We start from the raw sequence: 19,626 nt of genomic DNA, 5'->3' as shown, positions 1-19,626 counted from the left end.
CAGTCCTGCCTCTGCTTTGGAAAACTGAATAAATTTTGACAGTGTCTGCATCTGACAGCCAGCTAAGTTCTCGGATCAAGGATTGCATAAGGTCTGATCTGCAAAACAGATACAATCAGAAAGAGATACAGACCACGTTGAACTGTTGTACATTTTTAGACCCAAGATTCAAAAACACTTTTGTATCTAATGTACAAGAGGTGGAAGCAGTTTCAGCAGCAGGTTGAGGAAAGCTTGATACATGCTGTCCCATCAGAGAAGATCCCAAATCCAAATCAGCAACCTAAGTCGGGGCTAAGTGGACTTTTAGCAGAAATTCTGAATGAGAAACGAGGAGCAGCACCACACAGAACAAGGGAAGATGTTTCTGTCTCTGCAGCAGAACCACAGGTAAGATTAGAATGTACTCCATTTTGTATGAAAATGTTCTCTATATGTTTATATGAAATTAATTACAACACTCTAGCTAATTTTGTGAACAGAAATTACTTGAATGTTTATGTATTTGTATTCACAGCAAAACCTAAGGAGGGAAATGGAAATGTACCACAAAATGCCAGAGACAGATGCAAGAGATGACCCACTGAAATGGTGGAGGCAAAATGAGAGCAGCTTTCCAGTCCTGTCAATGTTCGCAAAAAGATACCTGTGTATATCTGCCACAAGCTGTGCATCAGAACGTATTTTTAGTACATCAGGTAACATATGTTCACCCCTCCGTGCAAGGCTGACCTCACATCATGTGGATATGCTGGTGTTTCTTGCCAAGAATCTGCACCAGGTCAAGAAATTGGACACATAACTGTAAAGGCACCATCATTATTTACTCAGAAACAGTAGAATGTTCTAAGAGTTTTTCTTGTGCATGAACTTTCTAAATGAATGTATGAATTCTTTTTTTTTTTCTTTAATTTCATTCTTCACTGAAATCCCAGGTTTATGACTTTGCTTACCCAAATTCAGTTCTTAATGCAGTGTTCATATTTAGTACCCTGAGGAGAGTTTCAATTTGCATGATTTCATTACTGTACAGATGAAGTAGTGGCACACTGAATTACTTAATATGAGTTCTTGAGTTTTGCAAATAGCCAGTTATTCATTCTCATTAAACAAGGATTCTGAGTACAATTTGGTCTGTTTTCATTTATATATTCATGTCTCTGAAAATTGCTTCATTTTGTAGATTTAAATGATGAATTAATACAATATCTCATGGTATCGCGATACTACTTGGTATCGTGATACTTCAGCTGGTATAGTATCGTAACATGTTTTTATGGTATCGTGACAACCCTACTACTACGGTAACGTGGCTGGGATGAATGAGCGCGGCTACAAGATGATGCCGCTGGTTGAACAGACGCTTGCGGGCTATCTGTCACCGTGGCAGGCATCATCTTTGAAGGCTCTGTCCTTTCCCACCAAGCCATTAAAAGTAACATAAAGCTTGATGGGCAAAGCATACACGGCAGCAGGTCAGGCTGGGGCTTACCTTCACACCATGGCAGTCCTGCAGGCCTACCAAACAGTCCTGCTGCAAGAGTTTAATGACGGGGAGGAAGTGAGCGTCACCGAGATGCGACGCACCGCAAATCTCGCTCTCCGGGCCCGCGCTGTGGGCCCCCCCTATGTCAGCCCTGGTGGCCGCGGAGAGGCATCTGTGGCTGACCCTGTCCGAAATGAGGGAGAATGAGGGAGAAGGACAGGGTCACGCTTCTGGACGCCCCCCTGAATCCAACAGGCCTCTTTGGTGACTCTGTTGACACAGTTGTCAGCAGAGACCAGGAGGCCCTTAAGCAGGCGACTGCATTCCAGAAATTCCTTCCTCGCCCCGTTTACTCCTCTGGGGCTGAACGGGAGCAGCCCCAGCCGTGTGCTAGCTCCTCACACAGGGAAGCTCAAAAGAGGAATGTTGCAACCTGTACCCCTCCGGCGAAGCCTAGAGGGCGGGGTAAGCAACACTCCAACCCGGGGGCCTCTGGGAAGAAGGCTGATCTGAGGGTCATCCTCCAGTCCAAGAGGTCCTCGGCCAAACATCCCTGACTGCTGCGGCACAGGGCCAGTGAGGGCAGCCCCTCTCGGGGAGGTTGGTGGTTCACCACAGTACATGGTGGCCGCCCTTCCTCGGGGCCCTCAGGAGATTCGTCAGCTAACCCTGCCAGTGTTACACGGTGCGGCAGTCTCCCGCAAACAACATTCTCTGGTCCCTCCAGCGCTGGTTTGTCACGATAGATCTAAAAGACGCATACTTACGGCCTAGAACTCTCACCCCGCACTTTCACGAAGTGTGTGGATGCTGCACTGGCTACTTTGCGACTCCAGGGCATCCGCATACTCAACTACATAGACGACTGGCTGATCCTAGCCAGTTCAGAGCAGTTGGCGGTTCAGCATCGAGGTGCTGTTCTCGCCCACATGCAAAAGCTGGGGTTGAGACTCAACGCCAAGAAAAGTGTGCTATCTCCATTACAGAGAACCACTTATCTAGGTGTCGTATGCGATTCGACCACGATGCAGGCATGAATGTCACCTGCTCGGATCGAGTCTATCCTTACTGCAGTAAATGCAGTCAAGCTAGGCCTGTCACTCACTGTCAAACAGTTCCAAGTACTGTTAGGTCTTATGGCAGCTGCATCCAACGTGATACCTCTTGGACTGCTGTACATGAGACCACTGCAGTGGTGGCTCAAAACCAGGGGGTTTTCCTCCAGGGGCAACCCGTTCTGCAAGATCAAGGTCACGCGGCGATGCTGTCATGCCTTGGACTTATGGAAGAAACCCTGGTTCCTCTCTCAGGGCCCTGTGCTGGGAGCTCCGTGTCGCCGCTTCATGCTAGCGACAGATGCGTCCCTCACCTGGTGGGGAGCGGTCATGAGTGGCCGCTCAGCCCAAGGCCTATGGAGCGACCACCATCTCTCTTGGCACATAAGCTGCCTAGAGATGCTGACCGTGTTTCGGGCCCTGAAGCATTTCCTTCCAGACCTAAGAAATCGCCATGTGTTGGTCCAAACAGACAACATCGCGGTAGTCTATTATATCAACCGCCAGGGTGGTCTGCGATCATGCCCCTTATACAAGTTGGCGTACCAGATCTTCCTGTGGTCACAAGGAAAGCTTCTATCCTTGAGGGCAGTCCATATACCCGGACATCTCAATGTGGGAGCAGACATCCTGTCGAGGCAGGGGCCGAGGCCCAGGGAATAGATGCTTCACCTTCAAGTAGTGAAGCAGATTTGGAGAGTGTTTGGCCAGGCTCAGGTGGACCTCTTTGCGATTCGAGAGACATCGCAATGTCCTCTCTGGTACTCTTTAGTGCCTCCAGCTCCGATGGGGCTGGACGCCATGGTCCAGACGTGGCCAAGGCTTCGTCTGTACGCATTTCCCCCGATCGCTCTGCTCCCGGGAGTTCTGGAAAGGGTACGCTGGTTTGGAGTATGGCTACTGCTGGTAGCCCCATACTGGCCGGCCCGAGTATGGTTTTCGGACATAATCGCCCACCTAGACGGCTCTCCGTGGGAGATTCCCGTCAGGAGTGACCTCCTTTCCCAGGCAAGGGGCGCAATATGCCACCTCCACCCAGAGATGTGGAAACTATGGGTGTGGCCCCTGAGGGGGCACATCTCATAGAGGCTGGTCTCTCAACCGAGGTTGTTGGGACCATCCTCCAGTCCAGAGCTCCCTCTACGAGGAAACTATAGCCTTAAGTGGAACCTGTTTGTGTCATGGTGTCACGAATGCTGTTTAGACCCAGTTAGACTGCCTGGTTGGTACAGTGCTGGAGTTCTTGCAGACTCGTCTTTCCGCAGGGCTAACCCACTCCCCCTCGAAGGTATACATGGCGGCGATTTCGGCCTACCACACCCCTCTTGGTGGCCTCTCAGTGGGGAGAGACCCTCTGGTCTCACGTTTCCTCCGCGGTGCACTCAGGTTGAGGCCTCGAGTCAGACCGCGAGTCCCTACATGGGACTTGGCTGTGGTGTTAGAAGCTCTATGTAAGCCTACGTTTGAGCCCATAGAGGAGATCTCAGAACACATGCTTACTATCAAGACAGCGCATCTTCTTGCTTTAACTTCTCTTAAGAGAGTTGGGGACCTTCAGGCCCTTTCAGTGGCCCCCTCATATATCGACTTTGCCCCAGGTCTGGCCAAAGCATTTCTTTACCCAAGAGCTGGGTATGTACCGAAAGTCCCAAATTCAACACCACAACCCACTACAGGCGTTGTAGATAACAAGCAAATGTATGTTAATTAATTATATATGTACATGTGTAAATGTATTTGTGTTTAAGAGTTACATTTTTCAGGTTTTAGTTGTCTAAAAATCAGTTTATACAGATTTAAACACATACAGAAACTTGGTTGTCTTTTAATTGCAAAAACAACAAAATGCAGTTGTATTTTTACACATTGAAGTATTTGTAACTAATGATTATCTTGGTTATCACGTAATACTGATTATTGTGAAAATTGAGTAACCGGTAATTCTTTTGTTATAAAAACAGACCTAACATTAGCATGTAAAGGTGAAATTATTAAATGTACATAATGTTTAGAGAAACTGAACTTAAGTATTTAATTTCCGTGTGGTAAAAATACACACAGTGCGGCAATTTGGGACGGATATCTTCTTTTACACTAAATTACGGACCACATGGTCTAAATCTAACAATCTCAACAGTCTTTACAAATTATTTTTCAATGGCAAAACTATAGTCCTAGAAAAAAATACTACTGCATGTTTTCGTTTTATTGTTTTAGGATAGAAGATAGTGGTAAGAATTGCCGTCGGCCTAGACGTAACGGGGACCCTACATGCTGACATCCGGGGGCATTCGCAGAGGCCATTTAGGGGACATTCTGGGGACCTATTTTTGTTAGCTGGGATGTGACTGCCTTGAACAGGGTATATGCAGGAATCCTAGAGATTATTTAAATAACTTTTTAAGACTTTTTAAAGACCTTATCAGAATATTTTAAGACCTCGTCGCCACTTCAAGTTCTAATCAGTATCGAACCTTTAACTTAATAAACAGTTGTTAATAAACAGTTGTAGTTAAATAAATCAATAGAGCACAACTATGCAACAGAATTCAGATAAGCTCGGAAGAAACAAAGCTTGAAAGAATAAATTAAACCAAAGGCAAGATTTATTAAAATATACCTTAATTAACAAGTTCAGCTGTCGTGTTGGGTAGTGGTATGGCTGGTGGTGCATAATAACTGGCAATGGACGGCTGCAGCTGTTCTCTGCGGCCAACAGCCTTGTGGCTAGCACCCTGAATGTGGGACTTTACAGCGTTTATGCCCATCGACGATATACTAATTTTCTTTTTACAATATGTACAGCAGGCCTCGCGGATGTTTTCAGCGACAGGCTTCAGCCACTGTTTAAACTCATCTTTCTCCAACCAGGAGTACGCAAACTTACATTTTCCCTTTTGCTGTCTGTTTCGCTACATGTGGAGAGCGTCACATCACCTTCCAGCGTTTGTCGCAAATTACGTGACATCACCCGGACGCGTCCCGGCCCGAACCAATCGTGTGGATCTTTTAAAATTACAATTCGTTACGGAGTACTGTAAATTTGAATTTATATTTCAACAACTGACCGGCATTTTGGTAGCCAATAAAAATTTCTTATCCTAACGGACCAATGAAAATCCTGGTACGTTATTTGAACCGAAAAATAAAAAAAGTTTATTGTCAGTTGACCATCATCGTACACATGGAGATTCGAATCAATAATGAATATGAAGAATGCAGAAATGAGGATGAGTGCCCAGGGCCAAATCTGAAGGAGCTGTTGACCTATAGAGGGAGGAAAGGGGGCAGTGTGCTGATGCAGTGTAAACACTGTCTGCCATCTGCTGTGATTTCATCTTACAAGACTTCAGCCTCAAATCTAAAAAAACACATTATGGTAAGAAGACTTATGGTGCGTTCAAACCGCACACTTTGTCTGCGTCAGGCAACGCTCCCAACGCATCTAGTTTGACGCATGTACGTTGAAGCTTGCAACGCTTGCTTTTTGGTGCGTTCACATCGCACACATCTAGGGTGACCACCCGTCCCGCGTAGCGCGTGCGCGTACAGCGTTTGAAGCCCAATTCATGCGTCCCGCAAATTGAGACAGTGTCACGCATAATCAATGCTTGCTCACAAAAAAGTTGGTCACGCTATATCCTCGAGCCCCAGGCAGCCAAACGAACATTACTTGACAGTTCAGCACGCTACTGTTGCCACACCCACCCCTCACTTGAACTGCTGACTAGGTTTTTGCCAACTTTTTCGTTGTTGTCATGACAGCGCTCTCACGTGCATACCAGACACACTGGGAAGGAACTTTTAGATGCGCGCTTTCCAATTCGAAAAATGGAGAAAGAGACTGAGTCTCAGGCACCGCCATCATCAATTAAAAAGAGGTGTGGGTACAAGAAAGACTGGGAAAATTAATATTAATTGAATGAATTCCTGCTCCTGCCTTTACTAACATGCAAGTTTACATTCTTCCTCCCCCTTCTCGTTCCGTGAACCTCTGGAGTTGTGAGTTAAGACTTTTTTTTTTCAACTGTTCCTGTGGTGTTGAGCAACTACAATTCCTGTTAAACCCATAATTATATATTGTAATTTATTTAAAGTGAATAAGTATTTTTTTTCTGTGATTCGCAGTTTTTTTTTTTAGTTTTTTTTAAGTACGTATTTACAAAACACAATTTCACTAAAGAAAAAAAAAACATGTCAAATAAAGTAAGCAAAGGCACTTCAGTCCATAAGGCAAGTCAAAGTTGTTCACATACATATATTGTCCTCAATCTTCATATATTCTTAAAATAAAGTTACATGGAAGCTTAGCAAGTTACAATGGCAAATATTTTGAGACATCTTCACATAGAGATGTGGTCACTGAAGTCTTTCAGAAGTTTCAAAGAAGCAAAGTATTCCCTCAGTTCAATTTTAAACACCATTAGGGATGGATTTTTGTTTTGCCATAAATAGCTAAAGTAAATCGTAAGTTGAAGTGCATCTGTCAATTCATTGAATGTTCAAAATATTATGAATCTTTATTTAGAAAAAAAAAAATCACATTGGTTGGCCTATTCATGATGAGCATACATCAGCATTTACACATGTTTAGGGGAATAGGGCATTATTAATATACCATTTAAGGTGGTATGTGCAAGAAATGGGTAAACCACTATCAGTGAGTCTGCCCGTAGGGAGGGGGGGGGGGGCACCGCCGCGCCAGGCAGTGTCCCACATTGTCCCTCAGAAACATACCCCTTGTCCCCCCTTGGGCTTATTAGCAGGTGGTCACCCTACACACATCAGGCAACGCTCCGTTGTGTATCTGTCCCTCAGATTCCTCCACCGCTTTTTGCACACTTCCCCTGAATAAACCATGGCAAACTAGTAGGGACTGGACATTTTGGAATCAAGTTCCTTTACATTCCTGTCTTTATACAACAACGAGGAAGGATCATACAATTCTCTGCGATTGCAGACAGCTACAATAACCTTGTCTTTCATTGTTGAAAAGGTTTCTTTTTTCCTGCTCCCGCTTCATTCAAGATATGAGTGGTGACGTCGCTACAGTGAGACGCTCTGATTGGTTGACGCACTGCGTCAAGTCCTTAAAAAGTTCAGCTAGCTGAACTTCTGCGTTGCTTGCGTTTGCTGCGTTGATGCTTGAAACGTAGGTAACGCTTAAAAAGTTGACGGATCCAATGCACAAAACGCACCGCAGAGCCTCTGACGGACTCAACCATAGACTTTACATGTAATCTTGCCGCAACTGACGTTTGGGGCGGTGTGAACACAGCATTATAACTATATTTGTGTAATATTTTATTTATTTGTTTATATGTTTAGGCACTAGGCAGTGTTGTTCTGTGATTTCTGATGGTTCGGTTCGTGCACTTAGGTTAACAGCAAAGTTTCTCCATAATTTGCAACTAATTTTAATCCCCTCAAGTCAGCAAAGGCGTTGGGGCATTTTGCTGCATTTTTCTAATTAAATCGACTTTTGATCGTTCAGATAAGAGAAAGTAGAAGGATCTATTTTTATGTCTGTATATTTCTGTAGTGTTTATACTCACAATAGCAAAACATTGCGAGTAGGGTCTGGCTGCAAGACAGGGGCGTGTCGCGAGCAAGCGTAACTTTAGAAAAAGGCATGTCTTAAATGTTCTGAAAGTAGATCGTACCACAGCCCGGGAGATGGTGGTAGTACACATCGCTTGTGCACTGTCAATGAAAGTCACATAAGAAGAAGATTCTGATTTTATTATTGCAGAGGTTTCCCTGTCAAACAAATGGAAACGACTGTGGCATCTTTATGCTGACGGTGAGATTTATTTTAATTATTTTAGCTTTACGGTTAGTTCATGTCTTACTACCACCCATGCCCTCACCCATCATTTTTTGCTCTTTGTTTTTGCGCAGTTTGCCTTTTACATTGCTCTGGATGCTCCTTTTGACTACACAATTGTAAGGAACTGTTATTTCTATTTGCTTGGGGTAGCTTTTAAAATATATATTTAAAAACATATTTACTAAAATGTTATTCTACCTTTGTTTTGTTCAGGAGGATATGCCAGTGAAGTGGTGGTGTGTGATGTTGATGGAAAATTTCCCACTGGACAAGTACTACAACTACATTTTCTAGCCATGAAGAAGTGTTCACTCACTGGACAGAGGCGTCAAGGGAATTGCTGAGCGGCCTTCGACAGCCAGTATTTCGCCTAAGGAGGCGAAGACATGAGGAGACGGAGGTAAAAGTTTCTAATGTCAAGGCAGTCATAACAGAAACTCATGGCACAACAAATGCATAACAGACTTTTTCTCTTAACCACGAGTCATCTGCAATTCATGTAGTGAAATGGGAACATAAAACAGTGGCCCACAAGTTTTCTGACACACGACAATCGCTGTTTAACTTGGCTTTGTGATTACTTTATTAGGCTGTTGGCGGAGCAAAACGGGGGGAAAATTTTCCCTTCATTTTGGATGATGCCATGGTGAGTTTTCAGTTAACACTTCAAAAGCATCACAGTAGCATCACACGAAGATCAAAAATTGTTAATGATTTTTTTTTTTTTGGTCAGATTGTCAGCATGGATGAAGAGAAAAGCCATGAAGATGTCTCCATGGTAATACCCATCCTCTCTCATCTGTCATCTTGCCTTTCCTGCATCATCTTTTGCTGTTATGCCAGAGTTCCCTGGATGGCTGGACACAAAAGAACAACATGGTAGACCTGGGCAGGGGAGGTGTATATGTGGGCTCTGCAGGTGTTTCACTGCATGCCTTCACCCCTTTCAATGCAAAGACATCTTAGATGAGGCTTATATCAGTGCTTAGGTTGGGCGAAGGCAGTGTGCGGGTGGACATATAGGCATGTTTTCACCCCTTCACGATACTTCTTTTAACGTAACACACTTCATCCATTCAAGTTTGGGGTGTTGAGGGGTTCAAAACATTTCAAAATCCCCCCAACCTGAGCAGGAAGAGTTCTTATAGTCCAAATGATAATTGTGAACAGATGTGAGTGTAATCAGTGCAAATGACAAAGACAGGTGAATGTAATCCGAAAGTGCAGTGTGAACAGCGACCTCAGGAGGCTGAGGGGAGACCCACAGCCCCGATCATGACACTGCCTTCATTTCAATCCATTGTTTTTCATTTTACCAATTGCTAATGACTTTGTTTTTTTGGTCAGATTACCGACATGGAAGAACAGGAAACTTCCATAGTAATGTAGCCTGGCTAGGTTATTTAAAATCTCTCACATGTGAACTTCTGAAATTATAAAACTCATAAATGCTATGTAGTCATATCATTGAATGGCATTTTGTCTGCACTAAGATTACACTGATTACGGTAAATGATCATGTGAGATCAGTGGCGTAGGTGACCCCCGCAGCCCGGGCCCCGACCCTTTGGGGGGCCCCGTCGCAGGACATTCTAAAAGGCAGTGCTTCGAGACGGTGAAATAGACGCGAGACGTGAGCGCAAAGGTAGTGCAGTGGAGCGAGTTTAATGTTCTATAATAACAACCGGGGAAAAAACATTTTTCTCACATTTTACTTTAACACTATACTTATCTCGTTCCCTTGTATTAAGTAATTTGAGTGCACGATATAATAATTTGTTTGTTGATTTGATTGAACTAAATCCTGGTCACTATTTATTAATGTCATGCATAATTTAGTAACATGAGAAAATACGAATTCGTCCGGACGATTTTTTCCCCCCTGCATGTCATGTGCAGGGGCTCTGTATGATTTAAGCAGGGCTTAAAATGAAAAAAAGTGGTTAATTCTGAGCGGAATCTGTATCTTACCATTTCTGTTTATGCGTTTCTCTGTATTATAACCGTTCAGCGTTTTCTTTAGGCTACTCAAAAAACGAAGAGAGTCTTGATCTGGTAACCTACCTTGCGCTTAGTCATAGCCAATACAGCATCATCTTTTCTAGATTTTAGCCAAATGTTTTAAACAAAAGAAAAAACTTTAAACGCTTTAAAGATATTAAAATATTTTTAACAATATATAAAATGTTTGCTATAGGTAAACCACGCTACTTGTGTAAAATTGCGTTTAGAGAGGAGAAAACATACGTCGCATTTAATTACATTCAGAAATAGCTAATGTAGGCTAAAATACCGGTAAATCAAAATGCTTACAAACATTACAAACACAACTAGGCTATTTTATTCCTATCTCTCCACAACAAATTATCCACAAAAGTATCCTTCACAAAGCCTATAACAGCACAGTGGGGCGCTGGTCACGCTAAAGGGACTATTTAAATTAAGAATTGTAACCTTTATATTTTTCTTAAAATGTATTTTATTTTGATAATGAACAAGCTGCAATGTTATAGCAAAAATGTGTGTGCGCGTGAGGCGCCAGTGCGATCACTGCATTGTTTTTTCATACCAATGTTGCAGCTGATAGAAGCCAATATATCATTCATCACTGTAAGCTTCGGCAAAAAAGGAAAGAAAAGAAATAAAGAAAACGGCTTTCCCCCTCGTTTTCCTTTACATGAACTTTGGATTGTGTCACAATGAAACAATGTTAATGTTAATGATTTAAGTGAAATATATTTATATGTTTTTGTGATGTGGTCCGCTGCTGCGCTTCTCTGACAATAACCTGTCAGCGGTTCACTGACGATTTGTCACCAGACTTTTTCCATACAATGTATCGTTCGTTCTCGAAATTGAAATGATCAAGACATTTCTCCGGAGCACAATGTTACAAGAAAGACTGTCCAGTTAGCTCTTCTAAGTATTGAGAATGCCCGCGCTCGCAACATCAACATAAACTCGTTAGTCAAAGTCTATGCACACCGAAACGCTCGCAATATAAATATAGACAAAATATTTATTCCTGCATGGATTTCAGTCTGATTGAAAAGCAATTAAATACGCACAGTATATGATATATGCTATAAATAATAACGTCAAATGCATCAATGCAACGATAATTCACCACATTCATTACTGATAAATCAATTGTAAATGGGAGAGACTGACTCAGGTGCACAATAAATTTTCATGCATGACATCACTGCTGGTGGGAGGGGCCCCATCTCGTTTTTTGCGGGGGGGGCCTCTAAGATGTGCGGTACGCCACTGTGTGAGATGCACTTGCTTTTGGCCAGTGTGTATGTTCTTTTTTTTGCGATTAGTCAGTATTTTGCCTACTCCCGCCCCTGTGCAGATATTAAGATCTCTGATTGGAAAGGGGAAAAAAAAGAGGAGAAGAAGATCAAAAGTGATGTCGCAGATTTCTCTCTGCCGTGTTTCAGAAAGAAAGACGGAAATAACCGCTGATTAAGTGTTTTTTCACATCTTCCGCAAATAGAAAGTGGTAAAGAAAGTTTTCTGTTATTTTGTGCCGTTTGTGTACTTTAAAACAAAGAGTATAGAAAGACTTACCTTTGTTTTCGGCTGCTACTCGCGCTGTAATCACCTCTTTCTCTGACGGAGAGTAAGAGACTTTCGTGTGATGAGAGATCACAGCTTCCTAATGAATCGAGGAGCAAGAATACAGGATGGAGAAACCAGATAGCGTTCTAAGGCCCCGATCACACCGAATGCGTCTTTTTGTTCTAAAAACGCGAGGCGCACAGCACTGCCTTTTTTGGTGACTTTTAATAAAAGAGCAATGTGCTGCGGTTTTTTTATGTTGCTAAGCAATGACCAAAACAGCTGTCCTGTCAGTCAAATCAAAGGATTATAGCGCGAGCGCTCTAAAATCTTAGTTTTTTGCTGTTTAGTAAACTGTCATATTAGCAGAAACCCTAAATAATACAGCTCCGGGTTACCCACGATAGACACCAAAGGTTTCTCCTCCTTTTCTGCAGTCTCCGGACTTTTTAAGCAACGGTAAACTTTCGTCACCACAACAGAAGGCCCGCCTCTCTGTTCATTCGATTGGACAATGGAAAAGAACGCGAATGACGTTGGGCGTTTTTCCGCTCAGAGTTGATTTTTTTTCAACTTCAGGCGCTCAGAGCGCTCCTGCAAAAACGCGAGGCGCAGCAGGCGGCGAAAACGCGAGGCGCCCGGTGCGCATAAGCAGCGCGGAGAACGCTCACTGCCAACAGAAAACCATTCAAAAGAGGCGCCTCCAACTGCTAAAACGCATTCGGTGTGATCGCGGCCTAAATCCCCTCGCGACTTGTTGACTTGACTTGTTGTCATTCAGCGAACCGCAGGTGAAACGACAGATGAATACGGAGTTCTGACAGGATCAGCGGACAGCACGTGCGTTGACGCAATCAGACCACAGGTACTCACGTTTATTTTTTTTTAGCTCTTCAGAGCGAAGAGGCCATTTGTTGGTTTAAACGGCCACACCGTTCTCAAGCAACTATACAGGCCTGCAACGGGTTGGGATTATTGAAATTGAAACTGAAAGTGAATGTGTGGGCCCACATTACACAATTACTATTTGGTTTGTTCATTTAATTTCTGTTTAGTATTTGCATCTTGACGGTATTTAGTGCAGTAATTAATAAGTGAAGGTTTATTTCTTTCTGATACCAACTAAGTATTATTTTTGCACCCTTTTGTTAATAAGATAAGATATCAAACTGCTGATCTGAGAAGATCTAAAGGTGTTTTGTTTAAAAAAGACAATAGCTATTGTTGTATTTCATTTAATCCATATTTTATTCTCTTTCTTTAATTTCATTTTCTCTTGGTAAATAAATCCTTTGATAATTGGTAATAGCTTGTCTTCGGTGACTTATATTTACCAAATTATCAGAAAGATTACTAAGTAGTATATCACCTAAGCAAAGTGATAACTGGCGGAACAGGAAGGAAGTAGATAAGTTAGGTCGGGAGACATATCATTAGAACCTGGGTGCAGCAACCCTTGGAGAAGAAGGCAGGGGTGCTACAGTAAGCTACTTGTGAGACACAGTTTCCTATTTAAAAGCACATGAATTGTGGGAGCAGACCATAGTCTTTCATGTAGATGTACAGTATGAACTATTATTGCAATATTGACAGAAATGTCATCTCTAACAGTTGGTGGTGGAGGGTGGAGGGGTGCGGTGGAGGGCAGGGCAGTGATTTCCTTTGCATGCACTGCTAATTCCCTGGAATTGCAAATCTATTTATATTTGATCTCTTCAACAGAACATAGAAAACATGCAAGAAGCCAGCAAGTTGCAGGACCAGTTGAAAGAAGCCAATGCCTTCAAGGGTGAAGTACAGGCCCTACGCTTCCTCACCATGGGGGCCTACAAATGTGAGAAGGTGCTGGAGGAACTCATCTTGCATGGGAACACCTTCATTGAAGAAGAAAAATATGCAGTCGTGGACCCATTTGTTTTTCATTTTAAATTTTTAGATGATATGTAACTGTTTGTGTCCATTTTAGGACAGAGGGGGATAAAAGTTCATACGGATGTCATTAAGGACTAATTTAGGTTATTTTTATGTACCTGTATCTATTGCTGGTCATGGCGTGACAGTGTGTGAGGTGTGTGTGTGTGTGTGTGTGTGTGTGTGTGTGTGTGTGTGTGTGTGTGTGTGTGTGTGAGTATGCGTGCCAGTGAACAAGAGAGAGGGAAAGAGCCATATTTGTTTGTTTGCCATATTAAAATAAATTCCTTGTTCATTATATAAAGAGTTTGAATTGTTTATATAATGTTTTTTCACTGGTGCTAGTTTGAAAATATTATTAGATTTGCGCCAATTTGAAAATAAAGTGTTAGCCCTTTTTTCTCTGAAGTGTATTTTGCAACGCTTAAAAAGAATGGCATCTGTCTGCATCCTCGTCCAGGGGGCGTGTCTTAGTGGGTGTGTCATGAACTTTAGGCGTGTTTTCATATGGTGACGTCACGGCTAGGGGGCGTGTCTTGAGTTGTAGGTGTGTCTTTAGTGTTGCAGGACGCAGCCAGATACTGTTGGATCCCTCGGAAAAGTTTACGACTGCACCAAAATGGATGCTGTCGTGAAGAAAGGCCACACTGACCCTGCAAACATGGGCCTGGGTCAAAGCGTCAAGCAGGAGCAAAGAGTTATTCAAAACCTTGAAAATGAAAGTGCAAGAAATCATCCGGACCGTATTATAAAGCAGTGGTTTCCAAATTTTTTGCTGTGTGCACCCCTTTCTAATATTTGACACCATTCAAGCACCGCTTCGATTAAACTCCACATTTTCTAACTACAATAACTAAATACACATATTTTCTGTATATTAGAAAATATCAACATATCAGTTTTGAATAAAAACATTGCTTCTTACCTTTTTAGTGAGATGGAAGAGCCTGCATTTTTGCACACAGATCATCAAAATTTGGTTCAATGGATGACAGTTTTACTCTCAAATCATTCTCAGCATCTAGTCTTTGTCGATGTTTGGTTTTCAACCATGTCAGTGCAGAAAAGCCTGCCTCGCAAAAGTATGTGGTTGCAAAGGGCATTAACACTTTCAGTGCCTGCTTTGTCAATCCTGGATACTCCACCACTGTTGAAGCCCAGAAATCCACGAGTGACTTATTTTTAAAAAGTATGTTGTGTCTCCCATCAGATGATAACTCCAGTAATTGTTCTTGCTCTTGAAATGAGAGTTGTGGGATTTAAGGAGTGACATCAAAAGGATTCCTAATCCATATCTTAGACTGGTTCATAGGGGGGAAGTAAGTCCTTAGATTTTGGCTAAGCTGGTTGAGATGCTTAGTTATGAGGCCTTTGACAGAGTACTTAGTGCAGCTTCCCGGGATTGCAGTGGAAAGCACTCGGTGGAGTTTCCATTTATCCAGTTAGCCCAGAAGATTCGCTTTTTAATAAGTGCTTCAACTTTGTCGGAGAGTATTTTCGGAAAGAGGTATTTTGTCCAGGGTCTTTGCAGCTTTCTCTCCGAGCATACAGTTTACTATATCTTTGGCAACGGGTAAACAAAGATTTTCTCCAATTGTGTGGGGCATACCTCTATTAGCTATGCGGTAACTCGCCAGATATGATGCTCTCTGAGCATTTTTGGAAGCCCCTAAGCCAGTATGGGAGTGGATAACTTTTTTCTTCCTCTGAAATTCCTCTAATTTTCCTTGAAAAAAACTTGCAGGCATGTCTTGTAAATTGCTGTCTTTTTGTAAGTGACGAACCATATATGAGGGCTTAAAGCCCCGTTCACACTACACACGACTTCTGTCGCTGCATGTCGCCAGAGGCTGGCGATGAGGTCGCTAGTGGGCGTTCTCATTACTGGTTGCTTAGTAACGTCATTTAACAGACATTTTATCCAATGCAACTTTAGAAACAAAGACAAGCAGGTTACAATACATTTTAATGCAGTTAATATTATTTTTAATATGGTACGTTTATTTTCTATCTAATAATTTATGATTTTGTCTGTTGTCATTCATTTAACACATTGTATGGCTGAGTACATCACACAGAGATGATTAATGGTGTTCTAGCACCATTCTTCCTCAAAAAGTTGGTTGCAGATGTGGGTGATCAGCATTTCAGCCTCCTCCTCGATGAGTCCACAGATATAAGTGTTTCTAAATACTTGGGGGTTGTGATAAGGTACTTTAGTGACACCAAGCAGACAGTTGTCTCAACATTTCTGGGGCTTGTTGAATTGGAGGGAGGAGATGCCAGATCTCTAGCCTGTGCTTTTGTGGGTTTCCTCATGAAGTGTGGTCTAAAAAAAAGAGATCTCCTGGGGATAGGGACTGACAATGCCTCTGTCATGACGGGGGTTAACAATGGGGTCCATAAAGTCCTGAAGGAAGAGTATGGCCTTAAAGATTTTGTTCTTATTCGCTGTGTATGCCACTCTCTGCAGCTTGCTGTAAGTCCTGCTTCCAATGACACCATCCCCGTAGCGTGGAATACCTGTTACTAGAGACTTACAACTGGTTTTCAGTTTCTCCAAAGCGCAGGGAGGCCTACAAGGCCATATATGAGACTATCCAGATATATACTGTGGGGAAAAACCTTTACAAATAACAAAGGTCTGTGTCACACGTTGGCTCTCCTTTGAACCTGCGGTTTCATGCATTTTGGACCAGTGGGAGGAGCTTAGGCTGCATTTCTCAGTCACCAAGTCCCGTGAACACTGCTACATGGCTGAGGTGTTGTATTCCATGTATAGCGACCCTCAAAAACATTTTGTATCTGACATTTTTGAAGTCAGTGCTAGGTGAGGTACAGTTGGCCATCAAGGCTTTTGAGGGTGAACAAGTAGATCCTCTTAAGCTACTTGAAAGCTTGGTTAGCCTGATAAAGTCTGTGAGACTTTACATTGATTTTTTTTTTTTTTTTTTTTTTGTAGATACTTTACATTTTTTTGAAAATGTTTCAATAGGAAAGACTCTGAACTCACAATATCTTTTCTTTCAGATAAAACATCAGACATAACCTTCCAATATTGCTATCGAATTGTGGTCTAATTGTATGTATACTGATCAATTGCAACTCATATCACCAATCTCTGCCAAAAAAAAAAAAAAAATACATTTTTGGCTTTGATTATCATGTATATCAGAGGTCTCAAACTCAATTCCTGGAGGGCCACAGCTCTGCAGAGTTTAGCTCCAACCATCACCAACTCACACCTGCTTGGAAGTTTCTAGTAATCCTGAAGACCTTGATTAGCTGGATCAGATGTGTTTGATTAGGGTTGGAGCTAAACTGCAGAGCTGTGGCCCTCCAGGAATTGAGTTTGAGACCAGTGATGTAAATTGTGCTGCAATTATGAGTTTTAAAGCCATTTCAGTTTCAATTTCTGATACATTTTTCTGGACGCACACGTCCAAAGCACGCGGAAAAAAGTGTCTGTCACATGGCGTGAATACTAAACTAAGTAGTCTTTCACACTGCAAAATTTTTTTTTCTAGCTTAGCTTTTTTGTCTTGTTTCCAGCCGAAATATCTAAAAATTCTTGAATCAAAAAGGATCTTCTAGATAAGTAAAAATTATTTTCTTGTTTTAAGAAAAAACTAGTCAAAATTAAGTGCATTTTTGCTTAGAACAAGCAAAAATTCTGCCAATGGGGTAAGCAAAATAATCTTATTTCAAACAGAAAACAAAATTATTTTTCTTACCCCATTGGCAGATTATTTTGCTGGTTTCAACCAAAAATGCACTTAATTTTTACTTTTGTTTGCTGAAAACAAGACAAAAAATCTAAGCTAGAAAAGCATTTTTTTTTTTTGGTTCCTCCAAGCTATATGCCAGACTAGGATGACGAAGGGCTGATTTTAAATCAGGTTGGACGGCTGAGATGTGACTTGGCTTTGCTGGATCAGTTGTGACTTGACTTGGCCTTGCTGGAACAGCTGTGGTTTGACTTTACTGAAGCAGATGGGGCATGACTTGACTTAACTGGAACAGCTGCGACATGACTTGACTTTGCTGGGACAGCTGGGACTTGATGTGATTCAGGAGGTGCTGTAGTGTCTTGACTTGACTTATGGTGCGTTCACACCGGACGCGACTTGCGCGGAAAAAACACGCTATTGAACGCTTGAACATTTGAGTTTACTCGCGCCATTCACGCGGTAAAATTCGCGTCATTCGCACGTGACATTTTCTTCACAACAGACGCGAATTCGCGTCAAGGGAGGGGCTTCTGCCACTCGTCAGCGGGAAAGTAGTTGTAAAATAGGTGAATGAGCTCAATTTGCCAGCTTTAGCTTGCTTGTAGTCTCAATATGTATGTATATGTAGGTCAAATTGAGTAAAGAGCGTTTTTTAAAACTAACCAGATTGTCCGACCTCTTCACTCACTTTATTCCTAGCAAGATCCCTTTTATTCCTGTTTCTACAAAAGTCCAAAGATGTATCGTACAGCTCCGAGGAACCACAGACAGCAACGGTGATTTTGTCCGCCATTGTTGTTTCGGATTTCTGCCTCCGTCACTACTAGAGCAAGCTCCTGATTGGTTACCGCGGCGCGGAATTCCGCCGAAGTTCAGATTTTTGAACTCGCGCGGCGCGGCAATCACTTGAAACGCTCAATGCGCGCAGCGCCATTCGCGCGTTTCGCGCCGCAGGATGGCTATTCGCGTCTTTGCATTGACTTAACATGTAAATCACTCGCGCTTGCCGCTTCATTCGCATCCGGTGTGAACGCACCTTTAGGATGTAAAACTGTGTCTTTGCTTGAATCAGGATGTGAGGCTGAATCTTGACTCTAAAGGAACATCTGCGACAGAACTTGACCTTGAAAGAACAACTTGACTTGGCGCAGGAACCGCAGCTGTGATGTGACTTGACTTTGCAGGAACAGTAGTTGGTGCAGGCTCAGGAGAAGCAGACATGACGTTAACAGGCTGTGGCTTGGCAGGCCTGATGCTAGCAGGCACTGGCTTGGCTGATGCCATGACTTAAGGTGGCTGTGGCTTGACAGACATGGCGTAATCTGGTTCTGGAGCAGCAGACTTGATGTGGCTAGTTCTGGCATCAGGACCGTGGCTTGGCATACCTACATTGTTTTTTCCAAGCAAGACATAGGCAACAAAGAATGTTGGATTGTACAATTTACAACAGCTTCAGATGTGGCTCAACCAATCAGAATCAAGGACCGAAACTGTTTTATACATTTTGGTTGGTTTGGCCTTCTCTATTGTGAATTTTAATGTGCCTGTTAAGATTTTCTTTTACAGTGAAACTCTTTCCACACTGTTGGCAGGTAAAAAGGCTCTCTCTATTGTGGATTTTCATGTGCTTGTCAAGGCTTCCTCGTTGACTGAAACTGTTTCCACATTGACTGCATGTGTAAGGCTTCTCTCCAGTGTGAATTCTCAGGTGGACTCTAAGGTTTACAGGATTAATGAAACTTCTTCCACACTGATGGCACGTGAAAGAGTTATCTCCTGTGTGAATTCTCATGTGACTTTCAAGGGTTGCTTTTCGAGTAAAACTCTTTCCACACTGTTGGCAGATGAAACGCTTCTCTCCAGTGTGAATTTTCATGTGGACTTTAAGGTTTATATTTTGAATAAAACTCTTTCCACACTGATGGCACATGAAAGACTTCTCTCCTGTGTGAATTTTCATGTGGTCTTTGAGGGTTCCTTTTTGTCTGAAACTCTTTCCACACTGTTGGCAGATGAAAGACTTCTCTCCTCTGTGAATTTTCATGT

General features: G+C 42.6%; 1 protein-coding gene across 1 annotated transcript in view; it reads right to left on the bottom strand.

Moving 5' to 3' along the window:
• LOC141325671 (uncharacterized) overlaps positions 1-19,626 on the bottom strand; it is a 95,982-nt gene that overhangs the window by 76,151 nt on the left and 205 nt on the right. The gene's annotated exons all lie outside the window — the stretch shown is intronic.

This window comes from Garra rufa, chromosome 2 (genome assembly GCF_049309525.1).
Source record: "Garra rufa chromosome 2, GarRuf1.0, whole genome shotgun sequence".
In the NCBI taxonomy this organism is placed as follows: Eukaryota; Metazoa; Chordata; class Actinopteri; order Cypriniformes; family Cyprinidae; genus Garra; species Garra rufa.
Note: the sequence above shows the minus strand (reverse complement) of the source record. Positions and strands in the feature narration are given on the sequence as shown.